Source organism: Falco naumanni, chromosome W, assembly GCF_017639655.2.
Source record: "Falco naumanni isolate bFalNau1 chromosome W, bFalNau1.pat, whole genome shotgun sequence".
NCBI classification, from domain to species: Eukaryota; Metazoa; Chordata; class Aves; order Falconiformes; family Falconidae; genus Falco; species Falco naumanni.
This window is the reverse complement of record NC_054079.1, coordinates 23325235-23346979: the sequence shown is the minus strand read 5'-3', so window position 1 is coordinate 23346979 and position 21745 is coordinate 23325235. Positions and strand designations below refer to the sequence as shown.

The following is a 21745-nucleotide window of genomic DNA, read 5'->3' as shown; positions in this document are numbered from 1 at the left end:
GCTACTACAACAAAGTTACTTGGTCTGGATTGCTCATAATATGTCCGTTGTCTTCCAGCCACTCCACAATTGTGACTGACCAATAAACCCCTATAATGGAAGAAGTCTCAAAGGGGATGGGCAAGGGTGATGTGCCCATGAAGCTCAGGGAATAATGCAGGGTGTGACTGACCACAGCTGTTGCAAAGAAAGCTGGCTTTATATCAACACAAAGGGGACTTTTTTTAGATAAAGAGCTATCAACAGTTGAGTGGATCAACCGACTATATCACAGTTGGGTGGATCAACTGGTGACATAAATATTTCACCCTGAGTTAGCCAGACCAACATGGGGGGAGTGTATACATGACTCAGCCCAACATAGAGCATAAAGCCTAAACAACTAACAAAAGAATTTCTAAGAGAACAACAGGCTTGAGCTGGCTTCAACCCATGTATTCCTTCCTAGTGATTGGGGATGCTCAGCATCGTGAAGGTGAGCACATTATAGAGACCGGCAATGGCAATCACATTGGTATTGTGATTGAACTGTGTATGGCAATTGCTATATTTTGCTAAGTGTAACTTACATTTGCATTGTGTTTTCAGTATATTTTGTATGAGACTGCTAAATCAGAAATCCTGTATAACATCAAGTATTGTCACGTAAGTAAATTTGATATTAAACATTGCACTCTCCACAGGTGGAATATCTAAAAGGATATGGTCAGAGAGTATTGGACTCTGACAGTGACACATGTTTTTGCCACACTGCAGGCAGAGATAAATCATCTCTGCAAAGAAGATAAGAAGAAAATGTGTTCATATATGAATATATGTGCTAAACATGTATTTCTGCAGAAATGCATATACATACTACAAGGGAGAAAGCCTTGCCTTTGGCTTATATATCAGTAAAAAGGAAAGAAAAAGATAACTCTATTTGCATGTAATCAAATGATTTAGCAAAGACATGCCTCTGTGATCTTTGTCAAGAAACTTTTGAGATTTAGATTCTGAGTTTCCTATTGACACTGACCATTATTCCCAATATAATTCCTCAGTACTCATCAGAATTTGCAGTCTATTCCACAGGGCAACTGAGTACACTTCCTACTATCAAGGCTCCTGCCTATGCCAGGGTTATGCACATAACAGTCCTGCAGACTCCAGAGAACACTCACAGTCTGAGCTGACGTGCAGCAGGACAAATTAATAATTCTAATTTTTGTGTACTTGATTTAACTTGCTCAAGAACCATCCTTACCTATATGTTGTAGTTTAACCCCAGCCAGAAACTAAGCACCACACAGCTAGTCATTCACTCACCCCTGGTGGGATGGGGGAGAGAACCAGAAGAGTAAAAGTAAGAAAACCCATGTTTTGAGATGAAGATAGTTTAATAAGCAAAGCAAAAGCCACACACACAAGCGAATCAAAACAAGGAATTAATTCACTACTTCCCATCGGCAGGCAGGTGTTCAGCCATCTCTAGGAAAGCAGGGCTCCATCGTGGGTAATGGTTACTTGGTAAGACAAATGCCATCACTCTGAATGTCCCCCCCCCTTCCTTCTTCTTCCCCCAGCTTTATATGCTGAGCATGACATCATATGGTATGGAATATCCCTTTGGTCAGTTGGGGTCAGCTGTCCTGGCTGACCCCCCTCCCAACTTCTTGTGCACCCCCAGCCTACTCACTGGTGGCATGGTGGAAGAAGCAGAAAAGGCCTTGACTCTGTGTAAGCACTGCTCAGCAATAACGAAAACATCCTTGTGTTATCAACACTGTTTCCAGCACAAATTCAAAACATAGCCTCATACTAGCTACTATGAAGAAAATTATCTCTATCCCAGCCAAAACCAGCACAGAGTCTGTTATAGACCACCCAACCAGGATGAAAAGGCAGATGAAATATTCTATAAGCAGCTGGGAGAAGTCTTACAATTGCTAGCTCTTGTTCTTGTGGGGGACTTCAACTTACCAGATGTCTGCTGGAAATACAATACAGTGAAGAGGAAACAGTCTAGGAGGTTCCTGGAGTGTGTGGAAGATGATAACTTCCTAACACAGCTGGTGAGTGAGCCAACTAGGGGAAGCTCCCCACTGGACCTGTATGCAAACAGAGAAGGACTTGTGGGTGATGTGATGGTTGGAGACCATCTTGGGGACAGCGATCATAAAATTATAGTTTTCGATTCTTGGAGAAGTAAGGAGGGTGGTCAGCAGAACTGCTACTTTGGACTTCCAGAGGGCAGACTTTGGCCTGTTTAGGGCCCTGGTTAACAGAGTCCCTTTGGAGGCAGTACTGAAGGGCAAAGGAGTCCAGGAAGGCTGGACATTCTTCAGGAATTAAATATTAAAGGAACAGGAGACTGTGCCAAAAGATAAGCCGGTGGGGAAGAAGACCAGCTTGACTGAACCTGCTATACCACTTAGACACAAGTCTATGGGGCCAAATGGGATCCACCCAAGGGTACTGAGAGAGCTGGCAGAAGTGCTCACCAAGCCACTTTCAATCATTTATCAGAAGTCCTAACTAACTGGAGAGCTCCCATTTGACTGGAGGTTAGAAAATGTGATGCCCATTGACAAGAAGGACCGGAAAGAGGATCTGGGGAACTACAGGCCTGTCAGCGTAACCTTGGTGCAGGGGAAGGTTATGGAGCAGATCATCTTGAATGCCATCACGTGGCATGTACAGGACAATCAGGTCATCAGGCCCAGTCATCATGGGTTTATGAAAGGCAGGTCCTGCTTGACTAGCCTGATCTCATGACAAGATGACAGTGGGATCAAGTGCACCTTCAGCAAGTTTGTTGATAACACCAAGATGTGTGGTGCGGTCGACATGTTGGAGGGAAGGGATGCCATCCAGAGAGACCTTGACAGGCCTAAGATGTGGGCCAGAGTGAACCTCATGAAATTCAACAAGGCCAAGTGCAAGGTTCTGCATGTGGGTCAGGGTAGTCCCTGGTATCGATACAGGCTGGGCTGGAATGGATTGAGAGCAGTCCTGAGGATAAAGACTTGGGGATGCTGGTGGATGAGAAGCTCAACATGGTCCGACAATGTGTGTTTGCAGCCCAGAAAGCCAACCGTATCCTGGGCTGCATCAAAAGAAGCATGGCCATCAGGCCGAGGGAGGTGATTCTGTCCCTCTACTCAGCTTTCATGAGACCCCCACCTGGAGTACTGCATTCAGCTCTGGAGCCCCCTACATAAGAAGTACATGGTTCTGTTGAGTGAGTTCAGAGGAGGGCCACAAAGATGATCAGAGGGCTGGAGCACCTCTCCTATGAGGACAGGCTGAGACAGTTGGGGTTGTTCAGCTTGGAGAAGAGAAGGCTCCAGGGAGACCTTATTGCGTCCTTCCAGTACCTAAAGGGGGCTTATGGGAAAGGTGGAGAGGGGCTTTTTACAAGGGCATGTAGTGATAGAACAAGGGGGAATGGCTTTAAACTGAAAGAGGGGAGATTTAGATTAGATATTAAGAAGAAATTCTTCACTATGAGCATGGTGAAACACTGGCACAGGTTGCCCAGAGAGTTGTGGATGCCCCATCATTGGAAGTGTTCAAGGCCAGGTTGGATGGGGCTTTGAGGAACCTGGTTTAGTGGAAGGTGTCCCTGCCCATGGTGCTGAGGGGGTTGGAACTAGATGATCTTTAAGGTCCCTTCCAACTCAAACCATTCCATAATTCTATGATGCACTTAGTGGATGAGTGAAAGGCTGTGGATGTTGTTTACTTAGACTTTAGTAAAACCTTTGACACTGTCTCCCACAGCATCCTCCTGGAGAAACTGGCTGCTCATGACTTGCATGGCTGTACTCTTCACTGGGTAAAAAACTGGCTGGATGGCCAAGCCCAAAGAGTAGTGGTGAATGGAGTTACATCCAGTTGTTGACCAGTCACAAGTGATGCTCCCCAGGGCTCAGTACTGGGACCAGTTCTGTTTAATATCTTTATGAATGATCTGGATGAGGGGATTGAGTGCACCCAGTAAGTTTGCAGATGGCACCGAGTTGGCGGGTGGTGGTGTTTATATTATTGAGGGTAGGAAGGCTCTGCAGAGGGATCTGGACAGGCTGGACCGATGGTCCGAGGACAATTGGATGAGGCTGAACAAGGCTAAGTGCCAGGTCTTGCACGTGGGTCATAAGAAACCCATGCAATGCTACAGGTTTGGGGGAGAGTGGCTGGGAAGCTGCCTGGTGGAAAAGGATCTGAGGGTGTTGATTGACAGCTGGCTGAATATGAACAGGCAGCCAATATGAGCCAGGTGGCCAAGGCAGCCAATGGCATCCTGGCTTGTATCAGAAATAGTGTGGCCAGCAGGACTAGGGCAGGGATTGTCCCCCTGTACTTGGCACTGGTGAGGCCAAATCCTGTGTTCAGTTTTGGGCCCCTCACTTCAAGAGGTATATAGAGGTTCTGGAGCAATGAAGCTGGTACAAGTGTTTAGAAAACAAATCTTATGAGGAGCAGCTGAGGGAACTGGGTTTTTTTAGTCTGGAGAAAAAAGGAGGTTGAGGGGAGACCTTATTGCTCTGTACAACTACCTGAAAGTAGGTTGTAGCGAGGTGGGTGTTGATCTCTTCTCCCAAGTAACAAGTGATAGGATGAAACAGCCTCAAGTTGTGCCAGGGGAGGTTTAGACTAGATATTAGGAAAAGTTACTTCACTGAAAGTGTGGCCAAGCACTGGAACAGGCTGCCCAGGAAAATGGTTGAGTCACTCAAAGGTATTTAAAAGACCTGTAGACCTGGCACTTAGGGACACGGTTTAGTGGTGGACTTGGCAGTGTTAGGTTAACAGTTGGACTCAATCTTAAGGGTGTTTTCCAACCTAAATGATTCTATGACATTTATCTTAGTTATTATTTATGAAGCAAGAATATTTTGTGTAATACTACAGATCACACTGAAACTAGATAGGACATGTTAGACTAATTTGTGTTAAAAGTTCTGCTTTCTCTGCCTGGGAGTTTTAGCCTTCTGGTTCTCTACAGTTAAGACAGATGGAAATTGCCGCTAAGAGAAACAGGCCCTACCCAGTTGTCCTGGTTTCAGCTGGGATAGAGTTAATTTTCTTCTTAGTAGCTGGTGCAGTGCTGTGTTTTGGATTTGGTGTGAGAACAATGTTGATAGAATGTGGATAACTGGCTAGCTGAAAAGGGTCACATAGACATAGTCCAGCTGGCTGGACAAAAATGCACACTGCTCTCAGCTTATCTGAAGTAAAGCAAAAATACACTATCCTTGGCTGTTCTTGTTACACAATAACAGGAAGATTTTGGTGGGAAAAGAATGTTGCAGGTGGGAACAGATAACTACAGAAGAGAAACTAGGGGCGGGCTTGATATTTAGTCAACTAACCAATAATGAGCTTAACTTTTGTAATATGTATGAGCCAATTATAACAAGGCATAAAAGGTGACTGTAAGGGACAATAAACGAAGTCTGCTGATCACTCCTATTGAGTGACTGTGTCTTCCCGCCGTCGCAACAATAGAACACTGATGTTTTTAGTTGCTGCTGGGTAATGTTTATACTAAGTCAAGCTCTTTTCAGTTTCTCAGGCCCTACACTTCACTTTCGGCTTCTTATCACCATTTTATATTCAGGCAGCTTCACAATGACTTCTCAGTTGGAGAAAGTTTCTTTAAAGACTCTTCAAATCTTTAAAATAGAACTTTTACTTATGGTGCTAAGTTGTTGCAGTCTATTTATCTTTCTCACAACCCTTCCAAAACACACCATATTGTCGTCTTTTGAAAAACTATTGGAAGTCTACTTGCACTGCTCAAACTCTGTTTGTGGTACTACTTAATGGAGCTCTGAAGCAGGCTCCTAAAGAAAAACATGGTGAAGAAGCTACAATCTGCATTCTGATTGTAGTTCCATGGAAATGCCTCAGCAAATAATGTTGATCAAAAGTACTTTTATCTAGAGAGATTTCCCAGAAAAAAAACAGTTGAAAGGAAGAATGTGAAAGAGGAGGGAATAGTTGGCATGTGAGAGGGGAATGAATGTGAGAATCACACCACACTGCAGATATGAAGGTAGTCATCTGAAGTAACATATCAAAAGCATGAAAGTACTTAGGCCATTTTTTACACATCAGTAATTACTTCCACTACTGAAACTTGCTCGAGTATTTCTATGCTTTAATGTCAAGGCACAGTCTTCTTCCTAACCCATATTTACATATATTTATAGTTCAAATCACAGTACTATATCAATTAGAATAACCATATGTGGGAAAATCACCTTGAAGGGGGGAATTAGAGAAAAATTGGGTCCTAATAGAAGCGAAGTATTACAGAAAGCTTTTTAGGGTAAAATACAGCTATCGCCTTCAGGATGGTTGGCATGCATGGAATCTACATCATCACAGTTCCCTAAGCAACACACCCTGCCAGCTCAGCACATGCTGATAGGAGTGACAGAAGATGGAGAGGAGTGGAGACCCTGCTGTCACGCTCCCTGCAGGGATGGGAACTTGATGTCACCACACAGCTGATAAGCTGCATACCAGTTGTCACATGAAGAACCCATGAGATGTCTGTGGCTGAGCCAACCATTGAGGCAAAATGAAATAATCTCATTGTAATACTAACACACACCTCCATCTCAAAGTTACCTGCCTCCAAGGTACTACTACACCTCACTGGGCACATGATGCCAGTTAGTAATAACAATATGCATGACTAGAGTCACTCAAGCGCCACCTAAATGTGATGGAAATGGACTAGTCCTAAACTGAAATAAGTCCAGGGCAGGGGGGGAACTGTTGTCTAAACTCCCGGATTACCCAACTCTGATTCAGTGTTCACAAAGCTAGGTCAAACTGACTCACTCTCTAAAGTTGTTACGAATGAAGGGACTTCTAATCAAGGTAGTCAGCCTTGGGGAGCATGAGAACAGATAGTGAAAAGAACACTGTTATCTAAGTTATGCAGAAAGAAACCTTCAAGTGAGGGTAGTTCTGGCTATGAGAGGAAACAGGATGATAAGGTGTTGCAATGCACTGACATCAACAGAAAATTAGTTGAAAATAGGACAAAGATAACAGTGGTAGTGGGAGATCGCAAGCTCCAACACAAATTCCGCCCCCCCCCCCCCCCCCCCGAAAGAGGGCAAAACCCTGCTTGAGGAGCACATGTAGTTAGTAGAGAACTTCAGTAGTGCTATCTCAGGATGTGTACTAATTTGCATTAGAAGTGAGAAACTGGTAAACAGTCCTGTGTATGATGAATGAATATGCAATATACTATGAAGTATAAAACACAGACAGAAGAGGGGAGAAGTAGGGGAAGATGTAGGACAAGGTTTCAAGGACAAGAGTCCAAGTACTGATAGCCTGATGAATAGACTTGTTAGAACTTGTAGGGCACAAGCCCTGGGAACAAAGGAACAAGCTAACTGCAGACCCCTGAGCCGTTACAGTTGAGGAGGCAACCAGACGGACAGAGAAACAAGTAGCCCGATAAGGGAACGGATGGCGCCGATATGTAACTTTGTTAATCAAGAAAGCTGCGTAGAAAGAAACTCCCTAACTTTGGAATAGAAATTATTGCTATGTCAAGATAAACTAATAAGTTCCTATTGTCCTAACGGTGTGCCTTAAATATCAACCAATCAGTGTTTTTTACGCTTAAGATTTAACCAATCAGTGTGTAATATGTAGAAGGTAGAAACGTATATAATTGTAAGAAAATCACTAATAAATGGACATTTGCTTGCATCAAGTCTCTTCATACGCCGCAAATTGGTGACCCCGACGTGATGCGTTTAAGGATCTAACGTGAAGGGCTCTTGAATCACCTATCTGAGCGACATGCAGCGAATCCCACAGAACTTTGAATGATCTGCTGAAAGGAAGCAGGAGCCGGCCAGAAATCCCTCCGGAGTTGAGAGGTGAGCTGTGGGAAATCCGTAATGGGGAATCAGGCTTCGTCCCCAGAAAGAGACGTATATGGACTCATGAAGGGTCTTCTAGTCAGATCAGGGAGTCCGTGCCTCAGTCTCCTCAAATGGTGGCCCCTATGGTGGTGTTCCGAAGCCTTGGAAGAATAAGGACGGAAAAAAGACAGCTCGTGGAAGAGGGCTGCGTTCCGGAGGAGACGTCTTGGCTGAACGATCGTCTTGCTGTCTGGACCAGGCGGACAACCTAAACCCCGAGGATAACACCTGTATTCATCGAGACAGGTGAGCACCAAGAAACTTTAGAGACTTTGAAAGAATGAAAGTGTGTACATACAGCAGCCAATTGTATGATGCTGCCGCGGAGGGGAACTCCGTGTCGGGAATGCATTTAGCATCTTGGTGGCAAATTCTGACTACTCTTTGCCAAGTGTGGACTAATTCTATTAACGGTGCTAAACCAGAGGAAGCTGTAAATTCCACCGACAGCGCGACTCTTCTCAAGACACCGCCAGCGATTCGGTCCACACCTCCTCTGCCCCCAAAGCTACTGTCATTGATTGCAGTGACCCTCACAACACAGGACCAAGCACGGGAACAGGACAACTCGGACAATGATTTTATTGACACTGATAAACCTTTTGATCCAGGTCCTATAGATCTGGAAAAGGAGCTAGACCTTTCCCCCACCCCCTTGTCTCTCCTGATGCATTGATTGTATTTTTGGGGAGGGTGAAAGGGGGTCTGAGGGATTGGTGGCAGGAATGCAAGTGGGAAACACTTCAGTGATGGGTTTTGGGAGTCGCTATGGCATGTTCAATATTTTGTCAGACAAATCAACCTCGAGAGTGGCAGCTTGTGCAATACGAGGCTGTTAAAGAGTTAAACAAAGCAGTGCAGGGAGGGAGGATTCATAATACATTTGCTATGTCCCTTCTTGAAGTGATGGCAGAGCCTTATACACTCACACTGCATGATTGGAAGTTATTGCTTTGTATGGTACTGATACAGTATATGATGTGGTTATCTGATTTTTGTGAGCTATGTGTGGTAGCCTTGATTGAAAACCTTAATCGGGGAATTGCTGTTAACTATGAGCAGTTAGCTGGAGCAAATAATTGTGCCGATTCTGTGACTCAGGCAAGGTATCCCAGGGACAACTGTTTGCAAATGAATGAGATGGCTATTAAGGCAGTCAGGATGCGGGAGTCTTGCCACAGTCTTGCAGGGTCCTAGAGAGTCACTAACTGTAATACTAACTTGATTGATTGGCTTCAGAATATTTTGCTACAAGTCGAACATAAGGAAGCTCAAGGGTTGCTTTTAAAACGACTAGCTATGGATAATGCCAATGAAAATTGTAAACGCGCAACTTTCACAATCGCAACCCCAACATGTGTCAAATGATTGTAACGCAGAACTCACAGCAGACTGTAATTCTCAGGCTGAGTTCTGGAATGCAGCATAACAGATTTTTGCTTCTCTAATCGCTTCTGTAAGAATAGTACACACTTTTAACTTGCTTAGTAAATTAGGCTGCTAGCTTGCTAAACAAAGTAATACTACAAATACTATTTTTTTTCTGGCTTATTAACAGATGTTGATTCTGTCCATCATATATTGCTACAGAACCGAGTTGCTATCGATTTTTATTATTAGCACAGGGACACAAGTGTGAAGACTTTGATAGGATGTGTTACGTGAATCTGAGTGACCACTGTGAATTAATTTACAAAAGTATACAAAACTCAAAAGCCTTAAAACAAAGATCTGCAACAGAGCCAGGGGCGGGATGCCTTTGGTCTCTTCTCACGGCTGGGAAACTTTGGGCCATGACTCAAAAGTATTACAGGATTTATTATAATTATCTTTAACCACCTTATTGATGTTTGCCTTATGTCTCCCATGCTTTTTTTTCCTGTATTCAGTGTTTAGTTGATTGTAACATAAATCAGGTCATGGTCACCCAGCTACACACACGCTTTGCCTCCTCGCAATTAAGCAAAAAAGAGGACAGAGAATGTCTGAAAAGAGAGATAGGAAACTGGAGAATATTTGACCTAACAAGAGATGAGAGAACAGCTGGGTATTGTGAAGGAGTCTAGGAAAGTTAAACATGGTTATCTAGTGTTTAATAGGTGTCTGCATGCTTGTAGTGATATATAGCTATGTAACTACATGAATGATTTCTGCCCTGAGCCTGGTGGAGCATACAGCTGCGGTTTGTGTCCGGGCTCAGAGATGTAAATAGGGGCTTCTCTGTTATGGTAAAAGTGTTCCTCTTTGCATAAAAAGAGAGGGAATGAAGGGAATGACCCCAGAGGTATGTTCAGAGAAGGCATGCTATGTTTCGAACTTTTTGACTGAACCAGTTCTTGTTTGGTGTGCCCTTCCACCTATGTATAATGTTAATCCAAAAGAAGATGATACTGTTAACACTTTGAATGTCGATAATTGTCTTTCTGTAGATGCTAATGTAGTAGGAGGCTATGATGGGAACGTGTCGCAGCGGTTCTTCTCTTATCCGGAGTAACAGCAGGGAAAGCATTAAAGAGTTAAATCACCTTGTTTGGTAGGCAGTTAAGAATGTGAGTCAAAATTGCCACTGCTTTTTGTTGTTGGTTCAAGGACATGGCTGTGAGGATTTTGATGGTATGTGCTGCGTGGATTTTAGGCACCCCATTGCAGCAACATGTTATCAAAATCTGAGAAAATTTCAGCCTTTTTAGCATTCATTCACTCAATTGGCAGTATTGTTTGTTTGCTATTACCTTGGTTGCTGTCATGTTTGCAAGGGCCCTGCAGAACATGGCAAACCTGGTACTAGCTGTTCAAAAACAAAAAGGGGAAATTGTAAAATTGTAGGGAACAGAGACAGTGGGTTATTTTTACATTGATAATATGTCTTAGTTGCTTTTTTAATTTGTTTTATTACTTATACCTTGTCTTTTACAATGCTTACAAAAATTAATAACTCGTTCGATTTCAGAGGTTCTTTTTGTGCAACAGGAAGGGGGAGATGTAGGACAAGGTTTCAAGGACAAGAGTCCAAGTACTGATAGCCTGATGAATAGAGACTTGTTAGAACTTGTAGGGCACAAGCCCTGGGAACAAAGGAACAAGCTAACTGCAGACCCCTGAGCCGCTACAGTTGAGGAGGCAACCAGACGGACAGAGAAACAAGTAGCCAGATAAGGGAACGGATGGCGCCGATATGTAACTTTGTTAATCAAGAAAGCTGCGTAGAAAGAAACTCCCTAACTTTGGAATAGAAATTATTGCTATGTCAAGATAAACTAATAAGTTCCTATTGTTCTAACGGTGTGCCTTAAATATCAACCAATCAGTGTTTTTTACGCTTAAGATTTAACCAATCAGTGTGTAATATGTAGAAGGTAGAAACGTATATAATTGTAAGAAAATCACTAATAAATGGACATTTGCTTGCATCAGGCTGTGCCCCGTCTCTTCATTCGCCGCAGGAGGATTCCATCGTAACTCCTGGGATCAGTTGACGGGCTGAACCTCTCTTCTCCCCCATAGGGACGCCTATTGGGTAAGAACTTTGTCTTATGCATGCTTAATAACTAACTCACGCTAGCTGTTATTAGCGGTTATAGTTTAGTTGTATGTAGTTTGGTTGTATATCATTTCAGGTTTGCTTTTGCAGACAGTCCCTATCACCTGCAATCACGAACCTTAATTTGCCACAATTTTATATTAAGAAAGAGTGTTATTCTGTAAACTGTTAGTATTAATCCTTTGTGGGTGCTAGCAGTTGCTGGCAGCAGGTAACATATTTGAATAAAGTGGGAAGACCCACTGAGGGGTCCCCCTGATACTGTTGGTGTGTTTCCCTGAACAAGTCAGTCAAATTGCCCTCTGATCCAGTGAGACTGTTCAGTGAAGGGTCCCTGTAACGGGACACTGACGACAGACTGGTCGGGCACAAGGGTCTCAGCTTTCCTGGGGCACTAATAGACAGATCAAACACCTGGGGTTGAGAGGATTCCCCCCCTCCCCCCCCCCTTTTCATGTGACACCATAAAAAATATTTACTTACATAACAATTGTTAACTGTACTTGAATGTTCTTTCAGCAACTCATTTAGCCTAATCCGACGATAAGTCTGTATTTAAAATGAAATTTGTTAGGAAGATCTTTTTTTATATATATAAACTAGAAAAAAATAATTTAACCAAGAAACAAAACCCAATTGTGATCAATTGGTATGTGTCATTTATAGAAAGCATATACTTTATCCCTCAGTTTGGTAACTTGTTCATTTGTCTGAGATATCTATGGTTCAAAGGCCATGAGAGAAAAAAAAAATGGTAAGCTTAGGAACGTGCAAATAAGTGAAATACTACAAAAGCTACTTTTAAGATAGTCCCTTTACTAATGATATCGTCCTTCACAACTGCTGGAAGCAAGAGCCCCCTAAACTCTCTCCAAGGTTTGTTTAACTATTTCCTGTAAGCTAATAGGAAGCCACTGTTACAGAAACCCCACCTTTGTTTGGCAAGCCTCTCTCTGTAATGGACCTCCTTTTTATACTACTGTATCCTTGCTTAGCATCTTAAGCAGCTCCCCACCATTCTACTACTGATGACTTCTCAAACTTGTATTCATACAGTCATTTTCAGTTTTCTCTTTCACATCAGCTATAGTGCTTGTTGCAGCAAACATTTGGAGTTAGCCATTTCTTATAGTTCTGTTGTTCTCAGGTCAGCTGAAGTTTTGTTAGCCTGCTGGCTAGTGTCTGCAGAAACAAGCTATCAATCAGCAGACAAAAGAATGTGTTGCTGCAAGTATCTCACTGAAAAGTTTTGGGGTTGTTTGTGGACATCAGGAACAGCAAAGAATTAACTAGTTCATTAACTATAAAGATGCTGCTTTCCATGAGTTATTCATAAAAGCATCTATGGAAGATAATAACAAGAATCAGCTTATTATATCCACAAATGCCAGTAGGAGGAGAGGAAAAAAAATCAACATTTAGCATAGCTATTCAAAGAATACAGCACCTTTGTTTTGTGAAGCTCAAGTTCATTATCTGTTATCCTCCAGGGTTCACTCTCCTTCATTTTATCTACAACTTCTTGCTCTTTATCATCTTCATGAAGTCTGAATGCTTCTATCATTTCTTCAAAAGCTGCAATACTGGAACAATAAAGAGGACAGCCATATTAAAACAAATATGGTACTAGTCAGTATATCAGCAACAACCTTCATGCTATGGGAGAGAGGAGTGAGAAGAGTGGCTGGAAAGCTAGCTGGCAGAAAAGGACCTGGGGTTGTGTCTTGGTTTCAGCTGGGATCAAGTTAATTTTCTTCCCAGTAGCTGGTATAGTAGTGTGTTTTGGATTTGGTGTGAGAATAATGTTGATAACACACTGATGTTTTTAATTGTTGCTAAGTAGTGTTTATACTCAGTCAAGGACTTTTCAGCTTTTCATTCCCTGCTAGAGAGAGGACTGGAGGGGACACAGCCAGGACAGCTGACCCAAACTAGCCAAAGGGGTATTCCATACCATAGAACATCATGCTTAGTATATAAACTGGAGGGAGTTGGCCAGAGCCTGCCAATCGCTGCTTGGGGACTGGCTGGGCATTGGTCAGTGGGTGGTGAGCAACTGTACTGTGCATCACTAGTTTTCTTTTCTCCCTTCCCTTTGGATTTTGTTCCTCTCCCCTTCTCCCCCCTTTTCATTATAATTGTTATTATTATTATTGTTTTTATTTTATTTTATTTAAATTATTATTTTTTTTTTATCTCAACCCTTGAGTTTTACCTTTTCCCCAGTTCTCTCCATCCCTCTGGGGGTGGGGTGGAGGAGTGAGCAAGCAGCTGCGTGGTATTTAGTTGCTGGCTGGGGTTAAACCATGACAATGATCTCTCTGTCCTTGTATCAACCCATAAGATTTTTCATCTTACTTTTTACCCCTGTCCTGCTGAGAAGGGGGAGTGAGAGTACAGCTTTGTAGGGGTCTGGCTGCAGTCCAAGGTTAACCCACCACACAGTCTAAAGACCAGAAATTAAAAAAAACCAATGTTATAAAATAGAAAGTTCTAGAATCATAAAATAGTTATAGCTTATTTAATTTCTCGCGTTTTTCGGGAACTATGTTATAGGACCTGCTTTATCAAAATTCTTAAGAACAAAATATTCTAAATTCATGAAATAAATGAAGACTTCACCTTACAATCAGTTTTTTTGGGGTGATTTTTTTGAGACTTACTTTTCTATCTTTGGCTTAGTATTAATATCTCCAAGGATGATGATGTCTGAGAAATCTATCTGAAATTTGCTGAGCAAAGTAGCCATCCTGCATCAGAAAAACAAGCCTTTATACAGTGAGCATTTCTTTTATAATTTACAAGGTAGTCAGGCACTTGGTACTAAAAACACTAGTTTGAAAACAAAAACAAACACCACCCACACCACCCCTCAAGTGTGATAGAAGTAGAGGGGAAAAAATCCCTGTTTGAACAGAACTATTATACAAATCTGCCATACTGCTACAGATCAACATACTTCGGAAAATAAATTTTTAAAAGCATAAAATAAGAGAAGAGCCCTTCCTTAAAGCCCACCCCAGAAAATATTTGAGGAACAGAGACGACATTAGTGCCAGACAACATTACAGAAAAATTAGTGTAACCTGAGGTATCTCATTCAACATAATTTGGGGGAATGGAACTATTCTGGTGGAGGGAGAAGAGAGTATGATTAAACCTCTGCTACAGAACAATTGAAAGAAGGCTACTTGTAAGAGAAAGTCATCTAATGTATACTATGTTAGCATTTGAAATAAAATTTTTAGAGGCAAACTTACGCTCTTCTGTTATGATCAATACTGTTTATTTTTCCACCAATGAACACTCTGATCTTACAATCTTTCCACTTTTTCTAGGTTGTAAGAAGATAAGGAACTGTCCTGGTTTCAGCTGGGATAGAGTTAATTTTCTTCATAGTAGCTGGTGCAGTGCTGTGTTTGGCTCTGATGTGAGAACAATGTTGATAGCACACTGATGTTCTTAGTTGTTGCTGGGTAATGTTTATACTAAGTCAAGGACTTTTCAGTTTCTTGGGCCCTGCCAGTGAGAGGGCTGGAGGGGCACAAGAGACTGGGAAGGGACACAGCCAGGACAGGTAACTGAAACTAGCCAAAGAGGTATTCCATACCATATGACATCATGCTTGGTATATAAACTGGGGGAAGAAGAAGGGGGGGGGACAGGACGGGACGGGACATCCAGCATTATGGCATTTGTCTTCCTGAATAACCATTAGGCATGATGGAGCCCTGCTTTCCTGGGGATGGCTGAATGCAGGAGCAGGCTGGAAACTAGGACCATGCGTGGCAATCAGTTAGCTGAGGGGAATGTGCTTGAGCTTGTCTAGACAACAATTAACATGATGAGACATGTTTACAGAGCACAGGGGAGTGGGAGACGGATGGCGCCAAGGAAAGGTAACACCTTGCTGTTAATTGCTGGTAGTTAACCACCAATCAGGGATTGCCTAGTATGCAATGCTTAGCTTCAAGAACCAATCTGTTTCAAACGCGCAGCTTCTGAAAGTGTATATAAACTCGTGCTTCTGTACAATAAATTGACATTTGCTTGCATCAAGCTGTGTCCCGTCTCTTCATTCGCCGCAGCTGAACACCTGCCTGCTGATGGGAAGCAGTGAATGAATTCCTTGCTTTGCTTTGCTTGCGTGTGTGGCTTCTGCTTTACCTATTAAATTGTTCTCATCTCAACCCTTGAGTTTTACATTCCTTTCTGATTCTCTTCCACATCTCTCTGGCTGCGGGGGGAGAGAGCGAGCAGCTGCGTGGTACTTGGTTGCCAGCTGGGGTTAAACCACGACAGGAATCAACAGTGTCAAACCTGCATTTTGACCAGTTTAGGAACGTATCAGAAAACATAGTATCTTCTAAGAAGAGCGTTTAATAGTACAACTTTGTAATCTATGTATGGACTGAAAGATATCTATCAACAATTAATTCAAAATCACTTCAATATTGTTTTCCAAACACTTGTTGATAAAGTACAAAGTACATTGCCTCCATCATCAAAGAGCCATCGGACATCAATATTGCTTTTGCCTTGTTTCTTTTGAAACTGGGTACTAACATGAAGAAGTCTTTGGTCAGCCAAATTTAAAGGAGAAGATGGGCCATTTGAGTGGAAAAAATATCTAATGGCAGGTTATTTTTTAACTGTTTTGCTTAATAACCCCAAAGCCCAAATGCAACATCTTAATATTCTGTGATATCTGTAAGTTGAAATAGAAGTAATTTTAAAATTTTCTTTTTCTAGACTCCAAATTTTGATTGAATAGATATATACTAAGCTATATTTAGGGAGTTCACAAACTCACAAGTTCAGCAGCTACAGATTTAAACCTTCAAGTCATCTAGCTGACATTTGACAAATAAATAATTTGCAAGAACTTTACATAGTCATTTGCCTGAACAATTTAACTAATATCACATACATACTTCAGAGCATTAGATCATGTGCTGTTGCATTGCTCTTGCATGACAAAAATCTTACTCCCCTGAGAAACATATAGACTCTAATTTATAAATAAGAACCACCTCCTAAGCACTGTTCTTCATTCCTTAAATCCATTTTTCTTTAAGCATCTGGTCAATAGAAAAGCTAGCTCCCACTGTTGAAATTCTATCTTTTGTAGAAAGTACTGTTTTACATGTGCAAGGCTCTGAAGCACAATATAGACTAGTTTTGTGTAACCAGGACAGCTGTTGTATCTAATGTATAGATACTTATTAAAACAAGACTACAATGGCATTTTCAATTAAATACATATAAATATATAAAAGAACTCTAGAAAAAAACCTAACTAATTTCCCTTAGCTTAAATCTGCATTTGAACAAGAAACATGAGTTTGATATTCATCTCAGTCCTTGCCTTCTTTGGAATTTTTAAATTCAGAGTACATCTGTGACTGATTTAAATTACTATACTACTATATTGCATACTGGGACTTCTTCCAAACTGCCATCTTGTACTTCAGGCTGAAATCTCACTTTCCATTATTAAAAAATAACAGCTTCTAGCTGTCAAAATTATGAAGTAAATGTCAAAAGAGTTGGATGTATTTTAGTTGAGGCAAAAGTATTTGCTTAACTTTCAAAAAAAGACTAAAATAAACCAAGAACTGCTTAATTCATCCTAATTAATCTCTATTCATACTATTTGAATGACTACTTCATGTTATTTCAGACAATAATCTCACTGTTTGTCTATATTATCCTTTGCTTTGTAAGCTATTGAACAATTCCAAATACTATACCAACAACTATGGCTTCAGAAGATCTATTGAATAGACTGAAACAACCCTTGAGAGTATAACACTAGATAATCCTTCCCTTACTCCTAAATCGAGTAGTGATCCAGTAAAATGTCTGAGACTCGGAGAACTAAGCAAGCTCCTGGATACATTTCAATATAAATTATAAAGAACAAAGTTTAAAAAAAGAATCAACAAAACCCACTCAAAACCAACCAACCAAACAAAAAACCCCAAACCACCCAACAATCATATTTTGGATGCATACACAATCCTACTGTGCATACACAGTAACATCCTGTTCTGGGAACTTGCACAAACTTTCATTTTACTGCAACCTAATCCTTGAAGATGAACCAACCATATTCCAACTCAAGTATAAAGAAAAAAATTAACATTGTATGGTTGATATTTTCTCTCTCTGGTACACACACACATGTGCATATACAAGAAAGCGTGTGAAAGGAAAATAAAAATTAATAACGCGAAAGAATGATTTAACACAAAATGGTGAAAAATGCCTGCTTTTTTTCAACAGTGACTGCATTGGAGTCTTTCCATCCTCCTCGTCCTCTGGAACATGTTTAAAAATAAAAAATGAAAAGGTTAATTTCCTTTGTGATGTTACTGAAAACACAACTGTTTTATATTAAAAAAAACCTTAGAAAATAAAGATGTAGAATGAAATGGGTTTTCATATGAAAAAGACGTCCTAAGAATGACTTGTACTTAAAAAGAAACGCACCCAAGAAACAAATCCAAACATTTCTCATTTAACTATAAAGTCACTTTAAGCTTTTTCCTTAAAAAGAGGAAAGACAGATAATGTTAAAGTATCGTATCTTGAATTATTTGTGCCTGTTAATATGAATATAATAAAAAATTCTAGTCTGAGGTAATGAACCCTTCATAAATTTAGTAGCACTTTCAATATATAGCTTTATGGACTGCTTCTCACCAATCTCATTAACTATTTAAAACAAAAAAAAAATATTCATTGTAGTTTGTAGTCTACCAACTATTTTATTTAGAGGCCTAGAGCTCAAAGATTTATTTTATGTACTGGTAAATTCTAAACCAAAATACTTAAATGATTAGACATCAATGGCTAGAAAAGCATAAGACGCTTCAGTTCCCCAGACCAAAAAACCCAACCTTATCTAATTCCTTGGGGGAAGGTGGGGGAGAGAATGAAAACAGAACCAGAGAGAGAAAGAGTGAGAATTCAAGTTTCATTGCTAACTAGAAAGTTACCTTTATGTAGAACAGGAGTGTTTTCACTAGATGACAGAACAAAAGCTGTAGAAAAAGCATCTGTCTCAGCCTTCTTGCTATAATCCACTTTTACTATGACATCCTTGGAACATGTAGATTTTTCTTAGAATGAGAGTATCTCTTATTTGAGGAAGCAAAGAAATGCATTATAAACCACTTATTTGTGCCAAATGGTATCAGACAGAGATATGTGACTGTACTGGAATAGTTCACAGTTGGTTAAACTATACTACAACTGCTATGCTATGGAAAACAACAAAAACTTATAAAAACTGATTCAAAGTACAAAGAGGCTCCTCCTTTGAAAATAGCTTTAGATTCCTGCTACTTCCTTCCCAGATTTTTGGTGTCTATCGCATTACTGTAGGTTAAACATAAAACAGCTAGCTACTACTGAGAAAGTACAAACTTCATGTTTATATTATATGCATATTTTAAAAATGTAAAAGTATCAATACACAGTACCTCTGGCATAAATAGAATTTGAAAAAATTAAGAGCTAAACAGAAACATTGGCTAGAAATTTTTCTCATTTTAGCAAAAATTTCCCTCCTTTGATCAAAAGGAAAAGCCTTTAGGACAACCCCCCCCAACTTTAATAAAAGAAACAATAATTACAAAAGGCAGCTACTGATACCAGAATAATGTTAACTAAGCATTTGTATAGTGAAAGAGTTTTTCAAGTGTTGCTAATGGAACTCTATGGTTGACAAGATGCCTTAAGTATGAAATGCGTGGTAAAGGTATCACATTCTCTGCTATTATATTAATGGTGTCACACTACTAATTCTATCTGACATGGAGACCTTGGTTTTTGTTTAAACATATGTGGGGGGAGGATATTGGTGCAACATTTTCCATGCAAAAGGAGAAAAAATACAAAGTCTAACCCCAAGTGGAGGATGAGCCTTAGACAAGGCCCCAGCCACGGCCCAGACCACCAAGTTTTCTTCCAGGATTGGCTTCAGTTGAGCTACTTGATGGTTGAGTTGAAGCAAACTCAACACAGACCCCCGTGGATACTAATAAGACTTTTCTGACACCTTGAAGTTATGCTTTCCCAATCTCAGCAGTGTCCTGTGTGAAAAACAGGCCACTCCTTACTGTTTTTCTCATACTGCTTTGCCCTCTTGTACATAGCAATAAGTTCTCTGCCTCTCCCTAAATCCTAACACCTTTGTATATTTCCAGGGAAGGAAAAAACATCCTCTCTTTCCACAGGGTGCCACCTACACAGCATGAGTTGCATGCCACAAGCAGTCTTCCTCATTGTAGCCACACTGCATGGAGCAGGCTACAAACAAATTATACATTATCAATTCAGTAGACAGTTGCCAATGAAGTTCAAAGGCTTCCTTCATGATTGTGCTCGAAATGCAACTAAAATTATGCTAGTGGACTTAAGACAAATACCTACAAAGTGCAAGCAAGTCTTCTACATTGAAAATACAAAATCTTTCCAAACTTAAGACAGATTTCTGTTGAGGTCTCTAAGCTGCTAAGGTAAGGGGGAAAAAAATACATAACAGTATTACTGGCTCATGCAACTTTTGCTAAAATATTTTCTTAATTTCTAGACTAGGGTCTTAAGTAATTGATGTCAATTTGGTAGCCTCTTTCTTTCAGTAACATTAAGTCATTGGGAAGCAAGTACATACAGCTTACACATACAGATAGTTGTATATATATTAAAAAAATTTCTGTTGCTGAACATAGGGTATACTTCTTACAGATGTCAGGCTGTGTTGGGTTTCTGTGGCAAGGCTTTTGGTAGCAGGGAGGCTTCAAGGGTGACTTCTGTGAGAAGACACCAGAAGCTGCCCACATGTTGGACAGAGCCAGTTCCAGCTAGCTCCAAGATGGACTGGCCGATGGCCAAAGCTGAGCCAATCAGTGACAGTGGTAGTGCTTCTGTGATAACATATTTAAAAAGGGGTAAAAACTGCTGTGCAACAGCAGCTGGGAAAGAGGAATGAGAATATGTGAGAGAAACAACTCTGCAGACACCAAGGTCAGTGAAGAAGGAGGAGGAGGAGGTGCTCCAGGTGCCAGAGCAGAGATTCCCCTGCAGCCCATGGTGAACACCATGGTGAGGCAGGTTGTCCCCCTGCAGCCCATGGATGACCACAGTGGAGCAGATATCCACCCTGCAGCCTGTGGGGGACCCCATGCTAGAGCAGGTGGATGTCCCATGCTGGAGCAGGGTCCTGGCAGAAACTGCAGCCCATGGAGAGGAACCCAGAAGGAGTGCATTTTCAGGCAGGACCTGTGACCCCGTGGGGGACCCATGCTGGAGCTGTCCATTCCTAAAGGACTGCACCCTATGGAAAGGACCCACTCTGGAACAGTTCTTGAAGAACTGCAGCCCATTGGAAGGACCCATGTTGGAGAAGTTCATGAAGGACTGTATTCTGTGGGAGACCCCACACTGGAACAAGGGAAGAGCATGAGGAAGAAATAGCAGCAGAGACAAAGAGTTATGAAGTGACTGCAACCCCCTTTCCCCATCCCCCTGTGCCACTTGAGGAGGGGGGAGGAGGTAGAAGATTTTGGAGTGATTTTGAGCCTGGCAAGAAGATGGGAGTGGAGGAAAGGTGTTTTTAGATTTGATGTAATTTTGCATTATCCTACTCTGTTATTAATTGGCAATAAATTAAATTAATCTTTCCCAAGTCAAGTCTGTTTTGCTCATGACAGTAATTGGTGAGTGATCTCCCTGTCCTTACCTCAACCCACAAGCATTTCTTTGTATTTTCTCCCCCTGTCCTATTGAGGAGGGAGAGTGATAGAGCGACTTGGTGAGCACCTGTGAGGAGATTGAGACACGGACTCCTGAATCTGACCAGAAGACCCTTTATTAGTCCAAACCCCATGCTTATATATCCTCGTTCGTTGTTCACGCGCAACATACTAAAATATCATTGGTTAATCAATACTGTTCACACACTTCTTGGCTACACATAATTGGTTAATTACTAAGCTACAAACGTACTGAACTTCTTGCATTTTTTTTTCTCTCTTCTTTCTTACCTCTGTGAGTTTCATGTTCTCAGCCAGCCGCCGAGACGTGGCATCACGCATCCGCTCCAGCCTTGCTTCATATCCCATTTGTCTTCTGGGTATTCAGCCAACCTTATCTTACTTTCTTTCTTCTTTAGCCTTCAAGGTCCTTCACAGGAATCGTGGCCCCCAGCACTTGCCATAAAGCTCTCTACGATTCCCCCTTCTTTATT

General features: G+C 41.3%; 1 pseudogene; it reads right to left on the bottom strand.

Annotated features, from left to right (window-relative positions):
• Window positions 1-21745, bottom strand: part of LOC121080445 — an 82223-nt pseudogene that overhangs the window by 8938 nt on the left and 51540 nt on the right.